At 45.9% G+C, this 24,173-nt stretch overlaps 1 long non-coding RNA gene across 1 annotated transcript; it reads right to left on the bottom strand.

The window, feature by feature from the left end:
• Positions 1-19,003: 19,003 nt before the first annotated feature.
• LOC144929882 (uncharacterized) lies at positions 19,004-23,625 on the bottom strand. The gene is made up of 3 exons (XR_013634994.1): positions 23,445-23,625; positions 21,926-22,071; positions 19,004-19,335 (listed from the first exon to the last, which is right to left on the bottom strand). It is a non-coding gene; the product is annotated as an uncharacterized LOC144929882 (long non-coding RNA).
• Positions 23,626-24,173: the final 548 nt, after the last annotated feature.

Raw genomic sequence — 24,173 nt, 5'->3', positions numbered from 1 at the left:
CTGGCCTCAGAGAAAGACCCTTCCTGACTCTCATTAGTTAGCAACCGGCCTACGCCCTGAAGCAGGAGGGATAGTTTAGTTGCTTTAAGCAAGTGCCATTCCCATCACAAAGGGATTGCCCTTTTTTATTTAAATATCTGTTTTACTGATGGTGAAGCCTGCAGATGAGGAGCAAAGGGGCATCCGTGGACATTGCTTAATTGAACAAATATACAAATTAATGTTTATGCTCCACTGTAATTATTTGATACTTTCCCAGCCTGCATTTTTATTTTCTATCTTATAGAAATCTTGGCACTAAGACAAAAATCGCTTCGTCAGGTACCTGAGGGTCAGATGAAGAGCCCCCTCCTTCGCTTCTCTTGGCTTGTTTTGCGGGGGGGAGAGTCTGGATCTCCTCGCCCTTCATGTTTCAGAGTAGCAGCCATGTTAGTCTATTTTCGCAAAAAGAAAAGGAGTACTTGTGGCACCTTAGAGACTAACAAATTTCTTTGAGCATAAGCTTTCATGAGCTAAAGCTCACTTCATTGGATGCATGATCATAGAACATCAGGATTGGAAGGGACCTCAGGAGGTCATCTAGTCCAACCCCCTGCTCAAAGCAGGGCCAATCCCCAATTTTTGGCCCAGATCTCTAAATGGCCCCCTCAAGGATTGAACTCACAACCCTGGGTTTAGCAGGCCAATATGCAAACCACTGAGCTATCCCTCCCCCTGATGGCCTTCATGAAAACTTGCTTTTCTGGTGTAATTTCTGAGCTGTGATCACTGCCAGATGCATCAAGTTCTTGCCTTGGTTGCTAGTTATTAAGAGCTGAGACCTTTTTGGCGATCAATCTTGGACACTTATCAGACCCCTGACCGGTTGGATCTGAGCCTCTTGAAATCTTTGACATATTTAACCTGTGAGTTAGGGCGGTGCCTTTATTCTCATTTCACTGAAGGGTTCAGGGCATGAAGGGTCAGATTTGCAAAATGCCTCAAGTGATGTACCAGCCCACAGCCCCATTTTCAGAAGTGACCGGGGCACCAAAAAGCCTCATTGAAAATCAGCAGGACTGAGGTGCTTTTCAGAGCTTTACTCTAAGCAACTTCGCTAAGGTTGCACAGGAGGGCCAACGCAAATATGGAACGGATCACTGCTCTCCCCAGTACCAGATTAGGGCCCTAACCCCCCAGCTTGAGAGCACATGTTGATGTTAAAACCTTCTATCGCAATTTGATATTACACAGATTTGGCAAAGTATTCCAGGGACAAAATGAGAAACCCTGTCACAGGCGAAAGAGGGAGAATGCAGCTCTTTTGGAATCAGAGACCCCAATCTGCAGAGGGATTTAAGCACCTAACTCCCATGGGCCCTATCCCATTCCAGGGCCAGCACCCCATCTAAGACAGACAATGCTGGTGGGGTGTAGGAGTTAAATGCCGGTTGAGGTATTCAGCATTAACGCCTCCAGCTGAGAAGCAATCAGAAGCAGCTGACCTTATTAAGCTCGAAACCTTAAAAAGGGGTTGGGCCCTTCTGCTGGAAATCTTATAGAGAAACTAGACAGCTTTAGAGAGAGGCAAGTGGCTGTTTGGCTTTATTGCTAGATTGTGCATCTGTTTGAGGATTTAAGACTGATGAAGGCAGGCTCCATAATGCACTGTTCCTAGCTCTTGTGATTTTTACAGCAAGATTTGTAAAGTTTAGTGTCTTTCTTAAAGTCCTAGCTCCTTGTGTCATAGGATGACATAAGGCTCTCAGCTTTCATTTTAAAAAACAAAGGGCTCCCCTAGCCCTCAAGTGGAAGGGGACTAAAATCCCCGCCCAGTTGAATGTCTCTTTAAATTACATGCCTTCTTTTAAGCTAGCCCCATGCTTCTGAAAGGCAGGGACTTGGAAACATACTGATAATGGGTTTGGGGCATTTTAGTTGCACAGGAAACCTGAGAACATCAAATTGAAACTGTCCAAGAGAGGTTTTTTTGGCTTTGTTTTTTGTGGGGGAGGGGAGGATAAGATTCCAGGCCTCCTGTGATATTTCTCTCTAGCTACACAGGTTCTGCCCCTTAGCTCCCAAATAGCAAGCCCAGAGCCTGAAATCCTGTAGGGTAGGAGGCTATTCCTGGATAGCTGGGGCTTGACTGAGAGCCTGTGGCCATTCTAGCTCCCAAGCCAATTTCTCAGCTGGTGTAAATCAGTGCAGCTGTATTGATTTCAATTGCTGCCCACTGAGGATCTGGTCTTAGCTATTTAGCTGCTAGCAGCTGAGACCTCCAGGGTCATCACTGCAGCTTTGCAGAGCTGCTCTCCATTGGAAATCTAAGAGGTCTTTAGGATACAAAAAGGTTTTGGACACTGAATTCTTTTAACAGTGCAATAGGGTTTTTTGTTTTCCCCACTTGCCCAATTATTTGTTTATTTCAGGAGTAGAAAAATGGTACAATGTACAGCTGGGATGAAATAGCCGGATTCCCTTCTCCCTAGAAAAAAGAACAGGAGGACTTGTGGCACCTTAGAGACTAACAAATTTATTTGAGCATAAGCTTTCATGAGCTTCCTTCAGTTCTGTGGAATTACTGGTGATTGTCACTGGTCTGAGCAGCTTAGCACACTGGTAAAGTGAGTGAGGTGCCTCTCTGTAGTGGCTAGTCAACTGGAGGATAACAACCTACTGCAGCTGGCAGCTAATGTGGCAGCTACTTTAACGTAAGTGGTAGAAATCTGTGTCTGATATTCAAACCTAGGCCTTGATACCTCACACAAGGGGTTTTTACAGAGGAAAAATCAGACCCACCTCATTTATAGACAGTAAAGATGGAGACAGTGGGCCAAATTCTTGCTTGACAAAAGAAATGCAAAACTTCTCCTGAGGTTTGTATAGCAACTAGTGTCTGGTCACCCAAAAGATTTGAACCAGGGACCTCCCAAACTGAGAGCACTTGCTTTTACAACTTGAGCTAAAGGAGCCTCTGTCCATCCATCCATCCATGTTGCACTCATCAGTGGACTTTTGTCCATTTCATCAGTGGAGAACTGAGTCACAGACTAGACTAAGTGACTTGCCCAAGGTCATTTAGGAAGTCTGTTGTAGAGCCAGTAACTGAACTCTGATGGCCTTAATTCCAAATCAGTACTCTAGCTATTAGACCACCCTTCCTATCTCCATCTGCTAGATAGCAGCTGTAACAGACCTTTATCCTCTATCCATCAACGTTTATGTATTTATTTTTTGTAATTTCAATGTAAATAATAAGATGCCTATCCAAGGCTGGAGGGGCTTCAACACACTTAAATTTCAGCAACATTAAAATAATCAGTTTAACGAGAGCTCAGCCAGCCAAAACTCATACAGAAACTCCTGTCACATCTTTGTTGTGTAAATTGCTTACCCAGAGCCTTTACCACCCATTGTTTGGTGAGGTTTTTGGAAGAGTTTGTGTGTTTTGAACAATGCTCATGTTCTAGCAGATCAAAAGTTGTCCAACAGGATGTTTTTGCATCAGAAAATGCTGGTTCGATTAAAGCAAAACTTTTTGCGGGCACACAATGGTTTGGTGAAATTTTCTACAGGAAATTATCCACGTTTCCATCTGCTGGTATGTTATCAATTCTAACACAGTTTGACCTTACTGAAACAAAATGTTAGGATGAGGAAGACAAAATATTTGGGGCCAAATGAAATTTCAAAATCTTGGAATTTCCCGGGAGGTGGGAATTCTGTTTTTCAACCAGCTCTGCTCGCTATCTATGCAATCAACAATGCAAAAACACAAAGTACTTCCTCTAGGAAACAAAGAGCATTACTTCTTGCTCAACTGAAGCATAAGAAACCCTTAAAACGGGTACAAATTGGCACTAAAATTGGGCACAGAAATAGTAACAATGGGCCTAATCCAAACCTTGCACCCAAACGCATCTCAATTTAAATTGGGTGAGCTGATCAGGATGGAAAAAAGGTTGCTATCAAGGAAACCATACTGGGGTTGTGCTTTTTAAAAAAGCTGTTTATTAACTTCCCCGTTGGTGGTGGGTGGGTGCGGGCTTCAGAAGAGGGTGCTCTTTTGCCCCGGGGAGGAGTACAGCGCTGATTTCCCTGCCCCAGACGGTGGTCAGGAGGCTGGCAGAGCTAGCTTTTACACGACCTCTCCTGACCACCTGTGCTCGTTAAAGATTCTGGAAGAGTTTTCGCAAGTCTTGGGTTGTTAACTCCAGTGAAGTGGCCAAATTCCACCCGGGGTGACGAGATTCCTAAGCGCACTGCCTGCTCTCCGAGGCAGCCACACCCTCTGCAATCATCATCCCAGGCTGCCATGTGAGCTTTCAGTCGCTGGGCCCCAAAAGCTGCTGTGAAAATGGCACTTGGACAGGGCTAGATTGTGGCTGTAGGCCCAGCCCCAAGAAAGAGTCAGGGAGTGAGGCATGGTGCTTCCAGAGGCACTGTACCTTTGAGACGCCCGTCTGAGGATTAGCTTTTCAGCAGCACCCCGTTGCCCTGGGGAAGGACGAGGAATAATCTTCTACAGCACATTATAGGGGACAGGTGCCTCGCTGTACTGGCTGGCACGTAGCGTCAATGACATATGAGCGCTTAGGCCAACAAGGCCTCGGCCTAGGGTGGTGAATTTATAAAAGCAGCGTTTTTGTAATTGCGGCATTTTTGCGCGAGCCCCGCGGCACGTGGGCCGCCCGCGGGGTCGGGTGCCCGAGCCCCGCGGCACGTGGGCCGCCCGCGGGGTCATCTGTTCGTATTGTAACTCTGCACCCAACTGAAGCACCAGTGACCCCGCGATTCTCCCAATCACAGCGCGTCCCAAGGGCGGCGCGACGCCCTTTAGTAAACATACTCGCGACAATCCTAAGCCTTAGTAGTATGACCGGCAGCAGGGCCGGCTCAAGGCCCCGGCAAAGCAGGCACCCCTTGTTGTTGTTGTTTTGCTTGGGCAGTCGTGCTCTCCGTGCTTAGGGCGGCAAAAGACCTAGGGCCGGCCCTGACGGAAAGGAAGAAATTAAGCGCTTCTCAGTTCAGAAACGATGCTGTACCAAAGAAAGGGGGCAGCAATTATTTCAGGGCCTAGGGTCGGCCAAATCATTAATCCGCCACTGCGAAGCATGGTGCCATTGCTCCACCTCTTCACCCTCTCTCTATCCGTTTCCCACTGCTACCGCATCCCGGGGGAAGGGGCATGAAGGCAGCATTTGGCAGAGCTTCCCTATCTCTCCCAGCACCCAGAGCGAAGATACATTAACCTGAAGGAAATCCTTCCCTTCCACCCATTCCCCTGCACGCTCATTGTCTGTACCATCAATTAGCAAAAACTCATCCTATGTACATACGGAATCTTCCCTCGGGCAGAGCGCCCCGTCAAGTGGGGTGTGATTTTTTTTTTTTAAAGCCTAAAGAAGGACTTCAGCATTTGACTGCAAGTTTGTCAGTGGGGATCCACCCAGGCCTATTTATGTCAGCACAGATCGTAATAAAGGCGCTGTGACGTATAGCTAATACTCCAGCAAAACCCCAGGAGCATCAACATTCACAAAATAGCTTTGCCAGACACCCACAAACCATTCCTGTGCACCCTTCCTCAGCGAACTCAGACCAAGCAGTAGGACAAGTTCCAGAGCTCAGGGTATGTCTACACTGCAGTTAGACCCCCGCAGCTGGCCCGTGTTGGCTGACTAGGGCTCACGGGGTGTGGGCAAAGGGGCTGTGTAATTGTGGTATTTGGGCTCCGGCTGGAGCCTGGGCTCTAGGACTCTGCGAATGTCTACACGGCAGTCAGACAGCCCCTTAGCCAGAGCCCCCGCACGCCCAAGTCAGCTGGCCTGGGGCAGCTGTGGCTGTCTAACTGCAGTGTAGACATGGCCTCAGAGAGAATGTCCTGCCAGCGGTTTAGGCCTGCAGTGCCCTTGCAATTTGTTGTGATTATCCCAGCAGGTCTGACTTTCCTCCAGCACCTGCACTTTGATCTCTCAGGAACAGCAACAGGTTCCCGGCAGCCAGCCAGCTCTCTCAGAGCACAGGACATTTATTTTAGGACAAAAGCATTACTGAAAACCCCCTCTCAGAAAACAGTAAGCCGCCTCTGCACACGCTAGCTTACCGGGTTCACCGACTTCCACCAGGAGCCCCTGGCAGGTTCATGGATTCCAAGACCAGATGGGACCATTGTGATCATCTCGTCAGCCCTCCTGTATAACACAGGCCAGAGAACTGTCCCAAAATAATCCCTGGAGCAGAGCTTTGAGAAGAACATCCAGTCTTGATTTTAAAATCATCGGTGATAGAGAATCCACCACGACCTTCGGTACAATGGTTATTTACCCTCTGTATTAAAAATTTACCCCTTATGTCCCATATGCATGTGTCTAGCTTCAACTTAGAGCTATTGGATCATCTCTGACCTTTTCCTGCTAGATTGAAGAGCCCATTCTTAAAGATTTGTTCCCCAGGTAGATACATATAGATTGTGATCAAACCAGCCCTGAACCTTTCCTTTGGTAAGCTATGTAGATGGAGTTCTTCACATCTAATCTTCAAACTCAAAGGGGATCCAGTCCTTCAAACCCTTCCAGATGGATTTTGCCCTCTTGGTTACAATCTCATGTCTGTTTTTGGATCAAAATGAGTCATTCAGCCAGCTCGGGCCGACCCTTTATACCCCAAACTCTTTCTTTGTCTCCTGGGTTTCTTGAACCCAGTCTGTGCAATTTCCCCCAGAGGACAGCACTTCTTAGGAACTGGGTACCTGTCCCCGCTCTGCAGTAATTACTCCCCACTGATTTTAGTTCCCGAAAGGAGCTCGGTAACCCTTCCACCTGGAGCTAGAACATAATCCCTGCCTCACAAAGACACAGCTAACCTAAATTTGATGCAAAAGCTATTGAGGGGGTCCATAATATCTGTCAGCTTGACACCTTTTGCCCAGGCTACAAAACAAGCATTTGTCTCAAGCAGGTCAAAGCAGCATTTCTGCTGAAGATGGCACCAATGAACTGATTCATTCCTCATTTCCCACCTGCCCGCAGCCGTCAGTGTGTCATCTGTTTGCTATCACAGCCAGAACCGGCTAAAGGAGATTGGGCAGGAATTACTGAGCTGTAATGAAAGGTTGAGGTGACACTCAGCCCAATGGTTTCAATAACCGGCCCTTACAGAGGGCTGAGATGATAGAGTCATGAGACCAAATGCCTGCTGAACATCTTTACAAATGCTTGGCTCCAAGCCCAGGAAGAATGAAACTCTTGGTCCGTGCCCACTGCATGGTGGAAGAGTTTCCACATCGACTCAGTCACCAGCATATTTGACTTCCTTTCTGGTATTATCAACAGAGAGGTGCAATTGCTCTGCAGACTGGGAATCAGCACAGTGGAGTTTTCACTATTTCATATTGTTTCTATTACAGCAGCACCTGGGAACCACAGTGGAGGCTTGGGGCTCCATTGCATTAGGCACTAAACAGAGGTGTACCAAAGACAGTCCCTGCCCCAGACAGCTCACAAGCTACATGGCGGACAAGCTGCAACAGACAGATGAAACAGAGAAAGTGGGTGGGAGTGGGCTTCAGGGGGTAGGAAACAATCGAATAAATCCTGCTGGGACTGTGAGTTCCATGGGGCTGGGACCATCTGTTTGCTCTGCGTTTGTACAGCACCTAGCGCCCCGGGGCCTTGATCCATGCCTGGAGCTCCTAGACGTTACCACGATGCAAATAATAATAATTCATAATAAACAGAGCCTAGCTAAAAAGCTGAAGTCATAGCACAACACGAGCCCCTGCCAGACTGAAGTGTGGTTGTTGTGGGTCAGAGGAGTGAGGGAGGTGAAGCTGGGGAAGGCTGGCACAGCGGCTGCCCATATTAGAGCATATTTGTGGATAAATAAAAGCCTTCGGTCCCTTAGCTCATGAAGACAGTGTGGCCTATTGAATAGGACACTGGACTGGGTTCAGTTTGTGGCTCTGCCCCAGGTCTTGCCACAGGCAAGTCACCCCCCTTCCCGTGCCTCAGTTTCCCCATCTGTCAAATGGGGACAATGATGCTGTCCTACATTTATAAAGCGCTTGGAGAGCTACTGATGGAAAATGCTATATAAGCGCTAGGCATTATTATTATTAGAAGCAGGGAAACACACTCCACATTTTTCTCTGCCCTATTCCATCTCCATGAGCAGAACTATTTCCTACTTCAATTTATCATTAGAAAGCCTGCTATTTTTCAGCCCAGTCTGTTCATATAAAGTTATGTTAAACAGTCTAAATGTACATTTATAAAGTCAAGATGCATCTTCCCATGAGATATCCTCACTAAGAGATGGGGCCAAAACCAGAGCCAGGGATCTGACCAACTCCCCGATGCGTGCACACACCAGGGGTTGAGTTACGTTCAGGTTACATCTTTATTCATTGCAAATTTTGCCATTCATTCTGTTCATGCATTGGTTTCAATCCAGGCCAGATTTCCACTGATGTATTTACTGTTCATATGTTCACATGGTCAAAATTCAACCCAAGGGTCAGTCCCAGACCATTTGCTTCAACTCCATGCTAGTCTATTATTAGGATGTTTGGCTGGCCATCAGTCACATGGTATTGTGTCTGCTCCTTGAGTGGATGACTGAACATTTCTGAAGAGGAGACTGATGAATAATAAAGACCAAATGATGGCGTTTCCGTTGTGAATGTTCAGAAAATTGTGCTAAAATGCTTGAAAATGTGTGGGACTCACAAACACCTTTGTGACTATATGTTGGATGCCCAAACACTCCCAAACAACCAATAATGGCCCCGTGGGGCTAGGGACCACTCACATGCTTCAAGTTAAGCATGTCCTTAAGTAGTTTGCTGACTCAAGATCGAGAGCTAAATATTAGGCAAAAAAAATGATTCATGAAAACTTTTTGTTGCTTCTTTTCTTCTGCATTTTGAAATCTTAGACAAATGGAACGTTCTCACAAAGCATTCCTGGGGGAAATAACTGGGCTTTTCTTTCTTCTTCAGAACTGCATGTTTCATCCACCTTCCTGAGACAACCTCACCAATGACAATGAACCAGACTTGGTGCTGAAGATGCAAATAGGAGACTAATGGGGCTTAGGAAAGCCTTCTATGGGAGTTAGACGCTTAACCTATTCAGGCTCTTTTGTGAATCCCACTAGATGTCTGTCTGAATCTTTAGGCATCTAAATTCCATGTAAACTGGCCCAGAGGTTAGGTAGACATTGAGGGCCCAACTCCAGCTCAGGCTTTCAAGCCACCCGATCCCCTGGGACTGAGCTTGGATGGTCAGCCCAATCTGCCGCCCCAACTGCATTGTCCGCACTATTATTTTTAGCAGACCTAGCCCTAGTCTGGGAGGCTCGCGCCCAGCTCTAGTGTAGACATACCCTAAGTGATTTAGGAAATTTAGGATCACAAGATCCATTGACTTTTAATCCCACCGTGAGCCAGAGGACAGGGATCCAGAACTATGCCCAGCGTTAGCAAAACAGAGCCCCACCCCACTGAGACTTTGAGAAATCTAGGCCACCCACGTTTTTCCCATCTCATTTAAGTGCAGGAGAAGCCAGCAATTAAACTCTTATGTAGCAAAAGAACACCAAAACATGCAAAGAAGAGATACCATTCTGAAGTGAGAATGAGTCATGCACACAATGCAAATGAAGGGGAATTAGAGCAGTCTTTGGCTATTAATGAATAGCTCACCATGCCAGAGAGGAGTTTCACATCTGGTAAGAGGTCTTGGGAACATATAAAAGGGCTCCTGTCCCAACGATCCTCATTCACTCATCTTCGCTTCTCTTCACGAGTTCTTCTTTGCATTCAGGGTAAGTCTGAAGATGCCAAATTTCTTCCCTCTGGGACTCGATCCTGTGCCGCGGAATTTGTTGGAAGCGTCACCATTGAGTTCAGTGGGTGCAGGGTAAAGAACTAATTTAAGTCCTGATTCAGGAAAGACCTGAGCACATGCTTAACTCCCATTGATTGCCGGGGAGGCTTGGATATGTGCTAAAATTGAAGCACATACCTATGCGCTGTCTTGGAGCGGGATGGTTTCCTGAATATGGGCTCCACTGCTTATGTGCCTGGGATCTGTAACAAAATAGAATAGAGTCTGTCTTTGGGCAATGAGGATCTGTAATCGAGTTCTGATAGTCTCCATGGGCCTTTTTGCTGATGCTAAATTCACTGGCCAAAGTTTTATGTCGCTAGGGTGTGTTCAGTTGTGGTTCCCTGCTGAAAAGTGACCCATGCTCAGCCTAAGTCTTCCTCGGAGGTATCCCAACACCTTTCCGTGCCCCTTCCGGTAGGACTGCATAGGGTGCAGCGGGGAACCAGTGCAGAGTGTGCAGCTGCTCCCGGGATCTGCCCAGGAACAGTGGCACACAGCAGGAGAAATCCTGCTGGAGACCAGAAGCAGAAAGTACGGTGGGAGTGGCAAGGATTGCTGGGGGGCAACCTTGCAGGTCACCACAGGCAGGGTTAATGATCAGTGCTCAAGTACTCAGCGTTCAGGAACCAACAGCTGGTGCGTTAGAAAAAATGGGGATGGCAGGCAGATTCCCTGGTGTTTGCAGCTACCAATGGTTTGTCTCTTTCTTTCAGGGTTACCCAAGGTGCAGAAAGATGTGCTCCCGCCAGGAGAAAGACCACTGCCACAAACAAGACTGCCACAAACAAGACCACTGCCACAAAGAAGACCACTGCCACAAACAAGACCACTGCCACGGGAGCGGAGGTGGGTTGTCTTGCCACGGGAAACCACAGAAGCCCTGCCAGCAGGAACAGCAGCAGCAGCAGAAGCATTGCTGCCCAGTGCCATCCCAGAAGCTGAAGTAGCCGAGTACAGACCAGCTGGAAGGGAAAATGCTGAGCTTAGAAACCTGCCAATTAACTGCTTGTTCTCATGATCATACCTTGAATTTGTAAAGCTTTGCATGGCCTTGTAACTGTCGTAAACTGCAAGTTGTCTTTTCTCTTCTCCAACTGCTCTTGTATCTCGGAGGCAGTTATGAAAACACGGGAGAAACGTGAATTGTATCTTTATGCTGTAATAATCTGATCCATCCATTTCCTGCTTTAGTCTCCAGTGGTGCCTGTGAGACATTAAAATTTGAAGTTCATGAGAGTTCCATGGTCCTTGTGTTTCCTCATGTTAGTCTCTTGTATACTATTTAGCATCCATACGCTGTAGATGGTCACATATGACATTAACCATATAACAAGCATTACACCTTCTTCAAGGAAGGTCTAGATTTCAAAAATTCTCAGGGTCAGATTTTCAAGTGCTTGGCATTCAAAAGTGCTCTGCACTTAACACGTGATCTACATTGCTACAACACACAGAACTTTCTCTGGGTCTGTCAGGCTCAAACAGCCAGGCAAGCGTTTGGTGTGATGAAGGGCATTCAAAGGGAAAAGTCAAATGAGCAGAGATACAACCAGAGCTGCTGCTCTTCTTGCTCAAATCGAATGCTGCTGACAGTTGTTCCGTGATTTGTGATAAACCCTAAATGGCTGGGAAAAAATTCTCCACGCTAAGAATAATGCATGTATCACAGCTGTGATCACTGCTAGTCCTAGTGAGGCCAGAATTTTTAAGGGTACATTTTTCATAGGTATAAGTATTTTGTGTAACCTAAAAGATGCTCCTAAAAAAATCTCCTGTTTTTTCATTGTGAAAATATGGTCCCTTCACGGAAGTGGAGCATAGACCTGTGCTAGTTCCGAATTTCACTCTAGATGAGTCAAAAGTGAGTCTCAGTTCCGGTGACAAAGGAAGCCTCCCGCTCCCCTGGTATCCCATTAAGAATGTGCAGCCCACTCCGAGTGACCTGACCACTGAAATCACTGCAAAGACTTTACACTGATGTCAATGGGCTTTGACTCAGGTCCATATAGAGCATTACAGCCTTTTACTCACTGCTAGCAGAATTACTATGTTAGCTCAAGTAGCAGGGGCCAGGGAGTTTAAGTAGAATTTAAGTGCTGGCTAGGCCCAGTCCTCTGTGCAGGGGTGAGTTTATACCTTTGATCCTCATTCATGTAGAAATAACGAGGAGTCCTTGTGGCACCTTAGAGACTAACAAATGTATTTGGGCATAAGCTTTCGTGGGCTAGAACCCACTTCATCAGATGCATGGAGTGGAAATATAGGAGCAGGTATAAATACACGAAAGGATGGGGGTTGCTTTACCAATTTACCTATTTCATGTATACCTGCTCCTGTATTTCCACTCCATGCATCTGATGAAGCGGGTTCTAACCCACGAAAGCTTATGCCCGAATACATTTGTCTCTAAGGTGCCACAAGGACTCCTCGTTGGTTTTGCTGATACAGACTAACACAGCTACCACTCTGAAACCTGTCATTCATGTAGGTCAGATTTGCAAGCAAATAGGCAAAGATAACCAGGCAGACAGACCACCATTATGGCATCAATTCAGCAAAGCACGAAATGCTTATATATCTGTCCTTATCCAGCAAAGCACAGAGGAATCAAGGACATGCCTAAAGCTCAGTGTGGGCATAAGGCCTTGGCTTCATAGGCGTGGGCTGCAGGATCAGGGCCAACTTGCTGAAGTATCTGGCTTGTCCTTTATATGACTGGGAGGGGGATAGAACAGGGCCCAGTCATGTACAACAAGGATGGCTGCACTATCAGCGGAGTAACCCAAATCCTTTATTCTGCATATTCCACTCACATTCTAGCTCAGCTAATTGCCCAATGGCGAGTTGGCAGAGTTAGCAGTGATGTTGGGTATGAAGAGAGAAGGCAATCAACAAGCTCAGAAAGCAGGTTTTTAATTACTAGATGCTGTGAGCTGAGAGCAGCCTGACATGAACACGTATATTGTAATCTGGACTCAGAAACGGGGAAGAAGATAAGTTGAAACTCTGCTCTCCTACACAGCGAAAGATCTCAATCAGGGGCAAGAGGAGCACGTAGTACAGCCATCTCCGAGACTTTGAAAACCATGAGTAGGAAATGACTGTCCTAAAAGTCAGGAGTTGTGGGGTTTTCAGATCATACATTTTGGGTTGTTTCCCTTTGCGTTCTGGTTTCTGAACCCATAGGGTGTATTCAGGCCACCGAAGATTTTCTCTAACACCATGAGTGCTAGAAATGTCCAGGGCGGGGAGCGGGGCTGTTAAACCAAAGCTGAGATTCTCATTAAATGACATGACTCCGGGAGCTGGGGCTTTAAGGAAAGCACCAAATATCATGGGACTTGTAATAAAATTGTCAGAGCTGGCAGCATGTCCACGTCTTTTATTAATGACTGAGAGTGAATCACTATGGCTGCATACTGTTTATTGTAACAAGAATTGTCGTCACTCAAAACACAACTAAGAGTGAAATTCACCCCCATGGAGAGGCACCACTCAAGTGCTATGGGAGAGAGCTAAAAAGAGGTATGTGGGATTTTAGCAGTGTCTGTATACAGGTGAATTTCACCAAGGTGACTTTTGTCCTTAGAGCTCATTTACAAATGCTTATTTGGGCTTCATACCAAACATGCCCTGGGAATAAACATCAGACATCACGCTCTCATTGCAAACAAACCAGCCTTTCAAGCCATGTTGGGATTTGCTCTAACAACAATATGCATATTTCCTGAAGGCACACAGCCACACATTGTTGTGTAGTTTGCTCTTCTAATTTAAACCAACAACGTCTTTATTAAAAGCCATGACAGCGATGTCCGTGCCAGAGAGGAGATCAGATGCAGTGGTTAGGTCATATTGGTAGATGTGATGCTATCAAGCCAGGTGCCAGCTCATGCCAAGGTCTTCATGCCTCAGTGGAACACTGACAAATACATATCTGCAATCACTCTGGCTCACCTGTGTTAATGTTGTTAAAATCGGTAACAGAAATATAAAAATGTACTTAGTGTTTCGACTCTATGGAATGTATGCTGCATGCATTATGTAAGACCAAGCCGGGGAAAAATTCATAGGGAAGGGTTACAGACATGGGCATAGTTTGGAGGGGCAAGAGGAGCATTACCCCCCTAAACTGCAAGCCTTGGGCAGGCATGAAATTTGCCTCCAGTGCACGGCCCAGCTGGTCTGCCTGGAGCTGCCCCCCACCCAAATATAGAATTCAGACCGCGCCTATGGTTGCGGACCATGCTGGATGAGCAAGCTTCTCAAAGAGGTGAGAAGCAGAACGCCTACCAGGAGTGGAAGATGGGACGGATCAGCAAGGAAAGCTACCTCTGGGAGACATGCCAGAAGCCCAGCAGGACTGGATGTTGCACAGAGAATGATGTTTAACTGTGCTGCAGCTGTCTGGGACCAAGCTGGAGCATCTGCACTGCTATTAAACAGCCCCTTAGCTTAGCCTGAACTCCGCAAGCCTGAGTCCGCTGGCACAGGCCAGCCGCAGGGACGAGCCCACTGTGGCTCAGAGGAAAACCCTCTGCAATTACTCTGCTTCTGCTCAAAATACAGGTTTGTGTCACGCAGCTTCAAGATTGCTGGGGTGCACCAACGTGGAGGAAACAAAGACAAACCGCAAGTGCCCCGAGCTAACACGACACTGTGGAGCTATCAGCCTCCTACCTGTGTGCTTAATCATACATCACAGCTCCTCTGTGATCATCTCGCCTCTGAAGAACAATCCCATGAACCCCCTTGCGCGTGCTGCACAAGACAGTTCTGGTTCCCTGTGCGCCAACCTCTGCAGGTATGGGGCCAGGAGGGGAGGAAATGAAGCAGGAGTTCCAGCGTCTTGGGGGCGTTCTGTGTTTGTACAGCACCTAGGACAATGAAATCCTGGTCCGTTACCAGGTTCTCCTAGACACTATTGCAATAAAATATAATCATACTGTGGCTTTGGTTATTAACTCTTAGCCCTGGAGCAATTTAAGGGCCCAATCCTACAAACACCACCTCAGTGGGACTTCTGAGAGCCAGCCCTGCTCCTGGTAATAAAGTTGTTTCAAGGTTAGCCCTTTGCAAGAAACACATCAGATGGGGCTGAAGTGTATCTTTTTCTAACATTTTGCTGCTAGCTTCATATTGATTAAATACAAGTAGTGATAACAGGGCACCAAAAACTTCTTTGAAAAAACCAGAGGGTCTCTTGCTTCTGTCGACAGAGCTCATTGCATGCACCAGGCGGTCCTTGCATCCCTCCGTCCCACCCCGATCAGTCTTCCTGTGCACCCCCAGCCATCCCCCTCTATTCCATGCACTGGTTGAGCTATAGGCAATTGCAGAGGTGCTTGGAGCTTGCTAAACAGAAGGCCAGGGCACCATTTGTCCCCCCGTTTTTCCACTTTCTGGTTTCCCCCCAGATCAATAGGGTTCTGTTCATTGATGTCTAGAACGTTCCCTGAAATTGTGGCATCGAGCAAATGTGACATTCAAAAGTTATCACATTACAGACAGACCGAGAAATGCTGTCAAGCTGAGTGCATGACCTCACTAATAATGGCCCAATCTCCCCGTAGAGAAAAAACATTCGATACAGCAATAAGCCAATAAAATACGTGGAAGGATTTCATCCTGTTTCATAGAGGCACTTTGTCTAGATATGTATATACCAATATTACTGTGGAAACCAGTACATTCATAGAATCATAGGACTGGATGTGTTGGATCATATTAAAGAAGTTCTGTATTAAAATCACAAATGAGTTTGATTCCCCATAGTTTAAATTCCAGGGTATTACTAATTAAAAGGTCTCTTGGTTTTTGGTACTGTTTCTCTCCCTCTCTGTGTGAAACTTGCAAGCTGCTAATTGTGTTAATACATTCTAAGACAGAGTCTGTTCCCAAAGCAATTCTTTGTAACAACAACTACTCACACAGAGAGAGACTCTAAGCAACACTCTGTAACAACAGAAACAGCACCCAGAGACTCCCCGCCCTTTTGTTGTATTCATCTTGCTTTGTTCACAATTGTGATTAAAATAGAGATAGAGGATGTATGTGGATGCATGCTTGGTGTGGATAATAACTGAATGATCAGGGAGGTGCCAGCCTAAGAATCCAGTGTCCATCGGCTGAAGAAGGCGTCAAGTGGAAATAAGCAGAGGATCCCCAGGGGGGCAGACTGGAATCCACCCAACAGCCTCAAGAATGGGAGACCCAAAGAACAAGATAACATCTGGCAGCACGGAGCCATCAGGAATGTGCCATCTGCTGATTGATTCAGCAACAGCATGATGGAGCAATTCCCATAGACTGACAGAGGAAGAAATTCCTATAAAAATGGACTCTGGAAAGTGAGAACTTTGGGGTCTGATTCTGCAAATCAACTTCCAGGAGCATCAGATGAGCATCTGAGAAGGCCCTGCTCCCTTCTCATGTCCAGGCCACCTGGCCAGTGGCTTGGCATGAGCAACTCTAAGGCTGGTAACTATGAGAACAACCTTGCAGAACCTGTGTGTGTGTGTGTGTGTATGAATGAATGTGTGAATAAATATGAGATTGAATGGAATGTTATAGCTATAACTAACTGCTTACTAGGATTCTTTCTGTATTCACAATAAATGTGGTATTTTGCCTTTTCCCCTTTAATAAGATCCGGCTGGTTTTTATTTTATTGGTATAACAGAAGGGACCTCGAAAGGTCATCTAGTCCAGTTCCCTGCACTCATGGCAGGACTAAGTATTATCTAGACCATCCCTGACAGGTGTTTGTCCAACCTGCTCTTAAAAATCTCCAATGATGGAGATTCCACAACCTCCCTAGGCAATTTATTCCAGTGCTTCACCACCCTGACAGTTAGGAAGTTTTTCCTAAGGTCCAACCTAAACTTCTCTTGCGGCAATTTAAGCCCATTGCTTCTTGTCTTATCCTCCAACATAAAGAAGAACAATTCTTCTCCCTCCTCCTTCTAACAACCTTTCACATACTTGAAAACTGTTACCATGTCCCCTCTCAGTCTTCTCTTCTCCAGACTAAACAAATCCAATTTTGTCAATCTTCTCTCATAAGTCATGTTTTCTAGACCTTTAATCATTTTTGTTGCTCTTCTCTGGACTCTCCAATTTGTCCACATCCTTCCTGAAATGCGGCACCCAGAACTGGACACAATACTCCAGTTGAGGCCTAACCAGTGCAGAGTAGAATGGAAGGATTACTTCTCGTGTCGTGGCTTATTTTATTTTCACTTGTTATTTTCAGCCACCTCGTGGGGAGGGCGGGAGGGAAGGTATTTTGTTTGGGTAGCCAGCAACACTAGTGTTTATGCTGAAGCCGCTAGTGGGAGTATTTTACAACAGGAATATGCCTTGTTATGGAGGTAGAAATGTGTGCTCATGGAAGGTGGATATTTATTTGCCTTCTGGATGTGGGCATGGCATGAAATTTTCAAAAGCGTCTAAGTGATTTATAAACCGAAACCCTATTGTCAAAAGTGGCTGCTTAGGAGTCTAAAATAGCATTCTAACATTCAAAAACCAGTCGGAGAACACTTCAGTCTCTCTGGTCACTCGATTACAGACCTAAAAGTTAAGGAGTACTTGTGGCACCTTAGAGACTAACCAATTTATTTGATGCTCAAATAAATTGGTTAGTCTCTAAGGTGCCACAAGTACTCCTTTTCTTTTTGCGAATACAGACTAACACGGCTGTTCCTCTGAGACCTAAAAGTTGCAATTCTTCAACAAAAAAACTTCAAAAACAGACTCCAATGAGAGACTGCTGAATTGGAATTAATTTGCAAACTGGATACAATTAACTTAGGCTTGAATAGAGACTGGGAGTGGATGGGTCATTACACAAAGTAAAACTATTTCCCCTGGTTTATTCCCCACCCCTCACTGTTCCTCAGACGTTCTTGTCAACTGCTGCAAATGGCCCACCTTGATTATTACTACAAAAGGTTCTGCCCCCCCCCCCCGCTCTCCTGCTGGTAATAGCTCACCTTAAGTGATCACTCTGGTTACAGTGTGTATGGTAACACCCATTGTTTCATGTTCTCTATGTATATAAATCTCCCCACTGTATTTTCCAGTGAATGCATCCGATGAAGTGAGCTGTAGCTCACGAAAGCTCATGCTCAAATAAATTGGTTAGTCTCTAAGGTGCCACAAGTCCTCCTTTTCTTTTTGCGAATACAGACTAACACGGCTGCTACTCTGAAACCTAAAATAGCATTGACTTTGATTGAGCCTTAGTCTCACAAGTGCGTAAGTCACTTTTGAAAATGGGACTTGACCTTCTAAATCGCATAGGGGCTTTTGAAAATTTGAACCTAGCAGCCAGATTTGTTAAGGTATTTAGGCACCTAAAGATGCAGATCGGCACCTAGCAGGATTTTCAAAAGTCCCGTCACTCCTATTGGGAGTGCTTAGGTAGCTTTTGAAAATTTTACCCATTGTCATTTGATGACATGACTAAGTATGGTTACAAAACACAAGATCGAGCTGGAATCCTGGCCCTATTGAACTCAATGGGAATTTTGCCTCTGATTTCAGGGGAGCCAGGATTTCACCTACATCTAGGTGAAATGTGCAGTGACCATTGGTAGGATCCAGCCAGTTTAAATGCCAAGGCCATTAAAATATGCGATCCATCCCCAGGGATGCTATAAAATTACAGGCAGGAAAGAAATGGATGTTTAGTTGCAGAGAATTTTTGGTCCCTTGCACGCTAAATTGTGAGCCAGTCATGCAGCTATGCCCCCTTCGCCCTTGGCATGACCTACCTGCATTCTGAGTCAAGACATGGGAGGAAAGCAGCCACTGCTGGGCCGCTCCTCCCTGTCCCACCCAGGTGGGCAAGAAGTTAGCAAGGGGATTAGGTATAGCCTTCTATCGTCCAACTTTCTGTACTTCTGTACGACTCAAAGAGTCGCCTACATTTATGGAGAATTCTGGCCTCTGCTGCTGAGATATTTTTGCCCTCTCCCTAAGAAAACTGTATCGATCACAGACCTCAGTCTCAGAAGCCAGACACACCAGACGTAGCGGTGCAATGTTCTTTTGCAGCGGTGTTTATGACTGAGGATCTAGCTCAACCTGGTGTAGCTCTGCACGCCAGCAGCCGTGCGCATTAACAAAGTTACCCATCAACATTCATGCAACGTCATAACAAAGTCAGAGACCCAACGTAAGTTTCGCCTCATGGAGGTAGAGGCGTGGAATGGGCGGGGAGGTTTTGGATCTTTGCTGCTGCTGTTGATCTGAAGGCAGGTGTTTCCCATTCTGCAGGAACCAGACAAGAATCAGTTTGTGCACCGCAGATGGCATCTTCCAAGTGGAAAAGGGTAGGAACTTCAAAGCTTGGCTTCTGCAGAAAGACCCCAAAATACCAGGACCTGAGATCACATCGTGCTCATGAATTGCTGGTGCCTTTGTTCTTTGTTCCCTCCAGAGTTTGGGTGTGCTGTAGGAGACACACACAACAGAGATAAAGATTTTGTGATGCACAGCTGGGCTGACCCATAGCCCCCTGAAGTCAATGGGAATCTTTCCTCTGACTTCCAGTCAAGGCAGGAGCCTGCAACGGTGGAACAATCACACTTTTGCACAAACGGGACAGAGCTCATATTTGCCACATCAATGCTTTGCATCCCTTCACATGAGCTTGTGAGTCTCTGCTGACATTATTAGCACTCTGCCAGCCAAATATTTCACAGTGAGTCACCTTCATTGCAGATTCAGCCTTCTCTTTGTTCCTAACTCAATCCCAAACCCTGATCCTGGGTTCTGGCTGAATTAACTATTTTTGGCCTATAACTGTTCATGATCACTCATCTATTATTTATTACTTGTGGCCTGTGATTGGTCATTTACATCCCATGGTATTGTTTCTGCTCCTTTACTTGACAACAGGCACTTTTAAAATGGGAGAATACCAAATACTGAATGCTAGTGCTAATTGGGAATTTTCCTTAAGAACATAAGAATGGCCAGACTGGGTCAGACCAAAGGTCCATCCAGCCCAGTGTCCTGTCTGCTGACAGTGGCCAATGCCAGATGCCCCAGAGGGAGTGAACCTAACAGGTAATGATCTAGTGATCTCTCTCCTGCCATCCATCTCCACCCTCTGACAAACAGAGGCTCGGGACACCATTCCTTACCCATCCTGGCTAATAGCCATTAATGGACTTAACCTCCATGAAGTTATCCAGTTCTCTGTTAATAGTCCTAGCCTTCACAAGCTCCTCAGGCAAGGAGTTCCACAGGTTGACTGTGCGCTGAGTGAAGAACTTCCTTTTATTTGTTTTAAACCTGCTACCCATTCATTTCATTTGGTGGCTCCTAGTTCTTATATTACGGGAACAATAACTTTTCCTTGTTCACTTTCTCCACACCACTCATGAGTTTATAGACCTCTATCCTATCCCCCCTTAGTCTCCTCTTTTCCAAACTGAAAAGTCCTAGCCTCTTTAATCTCTCCTCATATGTGATCCATTCCAAACCCCTCATCATTTTAAGTTGCCCTTTTCTGAACCTTTTCTAATGCCAGTGTATCTTTTTTGAGAAGAGGAGACCACATCTCAGTATTCAGAATGTGAGCGTACCATGGATTTATAGAAGGGCAATAAGATATTCTCTGTCTTATTCTCTATCCCTTTTTTAATGATTCCTAACATCCCGTTTGCTTTTTTGACTGCCGCTGCACTCTGCGTGGACATCTTTAGAGAACTAGCCATGATGACTCCAAGATCTTTCTCCTGATCAGTTGTAGCTAAATTAGCCCCCATCATATCGTATGTATAGTTGGGGTTATTTTTTCCAATGTGCATTACTTTACATTTATCCACATTAAATTTCATTTGCCATTTTGTTGCCCAATCATTTAGTTTTGTGAGATCATTTTGAAGTTCTTCACAGTCTGCTTTGGTTTTAACTATCTTGAGCAGTTTAGTATCGTCTGCAAACTTTGCCACCTCACTGTTTACCCCTTTCTCCAGATCATTTATGAATAGGTTGAATAGGATTGGTCCCAGGACCGACCCTTGGGGACAACCACCCTCTCCATTCTGAACATTTACCGTTTATTCCTACCCTTTGTTCCCTGTCTTTTAACCAGTTCTCAGTCCATGAAAGGATCTTCCCTCTTATCCCATGACAACTTAATTTATGAAATTTCTGAATGAGTTTTCAACAGAAAAGGCAGTTTTCTAATTTCCTAGGGGAAATTTCATCCATCAGGAAAACCAAAATCTAGTATTTCATTTTGGGCTGGCTCCACCCAAATTCAAATATTTTGTTGTTGAAATGACCCAAAACATTTTGTTTCAAATCAGTTGACCGTTCAACTGCATTTTCCTATGGTGGCAGATCCCCTCGTGGGACCTGGTGTTTGGATCTCTGTTACCCCCATTCACTCCGATAGACCGGGATCCCTGGATGGACTTACATCTCTTGTGATGCAACGCCATCTAGTGGTACGGTACAGCATGGGAGCCACATGACTGAAAGTGCATCATGGGAAATGTAGTCCTAAGGATGGAAATTCCAATTTTTTGCTTGACTCTTGGGAGTATCCTTTTCCATGAAATTCACCCCATCCAGTCTCATAAAAAATGTCCATTCCCCCTCACCCAGAGCCTGACTGTCCTCTCAAGCATACCCCCACCATCTGCCTGGCCCATGAGCCCCTACACCCACTCCTCCCAGGAGCCTGAGCCCTTACAGGAATCCCCCACCACCATTCCCTCTGACCCTGCCCTTACCCCTCCTTGCTGGTAAGTCTCAGGTCTGTCCATCCCACTTCCCGGTCCCTGGTGCTGAAAGGAACAGGAGCCTCAGTCACCCCGTTGGCACGTTGAGGACCCAGCACACCGTGTGAGACCCAGGTGCTGCACCTTTGTGCAAATTAACATTTGTGGCAGAGGATTATGCCAATTTACACCAGCTAAGGATCTGGCCCCCTGTGAGCAACGAAATACAACAGAGCAATTGAAAAGACTTCTCTTCATAGTCACCACCCTTAGGCCAGGTGCTATTTGCGGTGTTTGTTTTACCTTGTCGTATATGCAACAGGACCGTGACCACTATCCAAGCTTCAGTACACACAGGGATTGGCAGTGATGAGTTCTTTCTTGATCATCAGCTCAGCATCCGAATCTGGCAAGCTCGTAGTGTGTTTATATTTATTGCTGGATGATATCTGAAATAAATGAAAAAGCACATGAGGGTCTGTTCACTTTTCAAAGTGTGCAATGGCAAAGCACATGCTCCTTCCTTCTGTGTCAGCTTCTGTGACTCCATTGGAAAGCGGAATCCCACTTGGGAGATGGTACTGTGCTGATTTCAATGTCAAAGTTCTTAAAGCGAATTTAGGTTGGGACTTGGGCAGCTCACAGCAGGATGCTACGTTATCCAGATAAGTGTCACTAGACATACAGTATAACACAGCTGGTCTTGTATTTCATTCATTGGTGTGGGATTCAAGAGATTTGCTCAGATCACTTGAGAAGGCAGATCAGAAGTTTCTGTTCTCCCTGTCTCAGAACACGAGAACAAGGGGATGTTGAAGGAAGCAAAAAGGTGGGAAACTCAAAACTGAAAAAATGAACTACTTTTCCATACTGGAAGTGATTAAACTGTGGAACTCACTGCCACAGGAAGCCATTGAGACCAAAAACTTACCAAGATTCAAAAAGGGATTGGACATTTCTGTGCTTGTCAAGAATCTCCAGAGTTATCATAATTACTGACAGCCAAAATCTTGGCCAAGATATTAAACCTCCTGGATCAGGGCTTAAGGTCAATCTCTAACTATTAAAGACCAGGATGAGCGCTATGTGGGAACAGATTGTCCAATTTCTGCTTATTGCACTGTTCTTACACCTGCCTCTGCAGCAGCTGGTGCTAGCCACTGTCAGAGAGGGATACTGGGTTGGATGCACCTGGAGCCTGATCCAAACTGGCAATTCTTATGCTCCTACTTCCTGACCTCATGTTAGCATTGTGAGGATCAATCCATGACTGTCCATGAGCCACTCATGCATTACAATAATGGGGTCTTTGCAAGTGCCTAGATAGAAAACGCAGAATGATTCCAATTAATTCACTGCACTTTTCTAGCTCTGCTCTGCTCTGCTGTGGATTCCACACTATAATTGAGCCCCACAACCCTCTTGTGAGGTTGGGAAGGGTAACTCTCCCCTTTTACAGGTGGGGGAAACTGAGGCAAAGGGCGGTGACTTGCAACGTGCCAAGCCATGGTCAACAGCTGGTGGAAAGGAGTCATGTGTGAAGGTTCCCATCAAAGAAACAGTCACACGTGAAGGGGTGGGGCCAGCACAAGGCCTAAATTCTGCTGAAATGCCCCTTAATCCCTTAAAATTCCTAAATTCTAATCCCAGTTTACACTAGGAATTGAGGGGAATGTAGGCCTCATGCGGACCCCCCCATAGGGTGGCAAATTCCATCCTTTGTGATGACAACACAACCAGAGACTTGGATGATGGTTGCAAATGTCCCCACTGCATTCCTCCCGTCCCATGCGTATTTCCCCAGCAGCCAGGGGAAAGTTACCTTGGCAGGAGATGGCTCCTGCTGGAGCAGCTTCTTAAACTCACACTTCCGGATCCTCTCTGATTCGCAGCCCTTTCTGGCGTTTCCCTGGTAGCTGTCAATCATATCTGCGATGGCCTTGATGAGAGCAGACATTCCAGGATGATGGTGCAGATCCTGACAAAAACAGGGGGTAGGAAGGGATCACGATTCAACCCTTATGAATCGACGTTTTGGGGCTGGCTCTTGAGAGTCATTGTGGGTTTTGCTCAATGGGCAGTGGAGGTCAGAGGAGCAAACAAAAGAAACAGGATGGAAAATAATGCTGGAAATATCTTCATGATACGCTATAAATGAAAGGTTTCAGAGTAACAGCCATGTTAGTCTGTATTCGCAAAAAGAAAAGGAGGACTTGTGGCACTTAGAGACTAACCAATTTATTTGAGTATAAGCGTTCGTGAGTTACAGCTCGCTTCATCGGATGCATATAAATGAAAAGACTCTCTCTTCTGCGGCATTGAGCAAGATAAGTGGAAATAAAATGGATCCAGAGAGGAGTGACCAGAATTAGGAAATGCATGTTCTCTGTTCAAGGGCTGCGTGCAGACGACAGAACACAAAATGGTTTTCCCCTCCCATGAGAATTTTCGAGATTTCGAAAAAATATTCCCATCCCAAATCCAGACTGAAAGATGAAATCGCAAAAAAAGACTCATGGACCAATATTCTGGGGAAAACATTCAGACTGGA

Source organism: Lepidochelys kempii, chromosome 24, assembly GCF_965140285.1.
Source record: "Lepidochelys kempii isolate rLepKem1 chromosome 24, rLepKem1.hap1, whole genome shotgun sequence".
Taxonomy (NCBI): domain Eukaryota; kingdom Metazoa; phylum Chordata; order Testudines; family Cheloniidae; genus Lepidochelys; species Lepidochelys kempii.
This window is presented reverse-complemented; position numbering and strand designations above follow the sequence as displayed.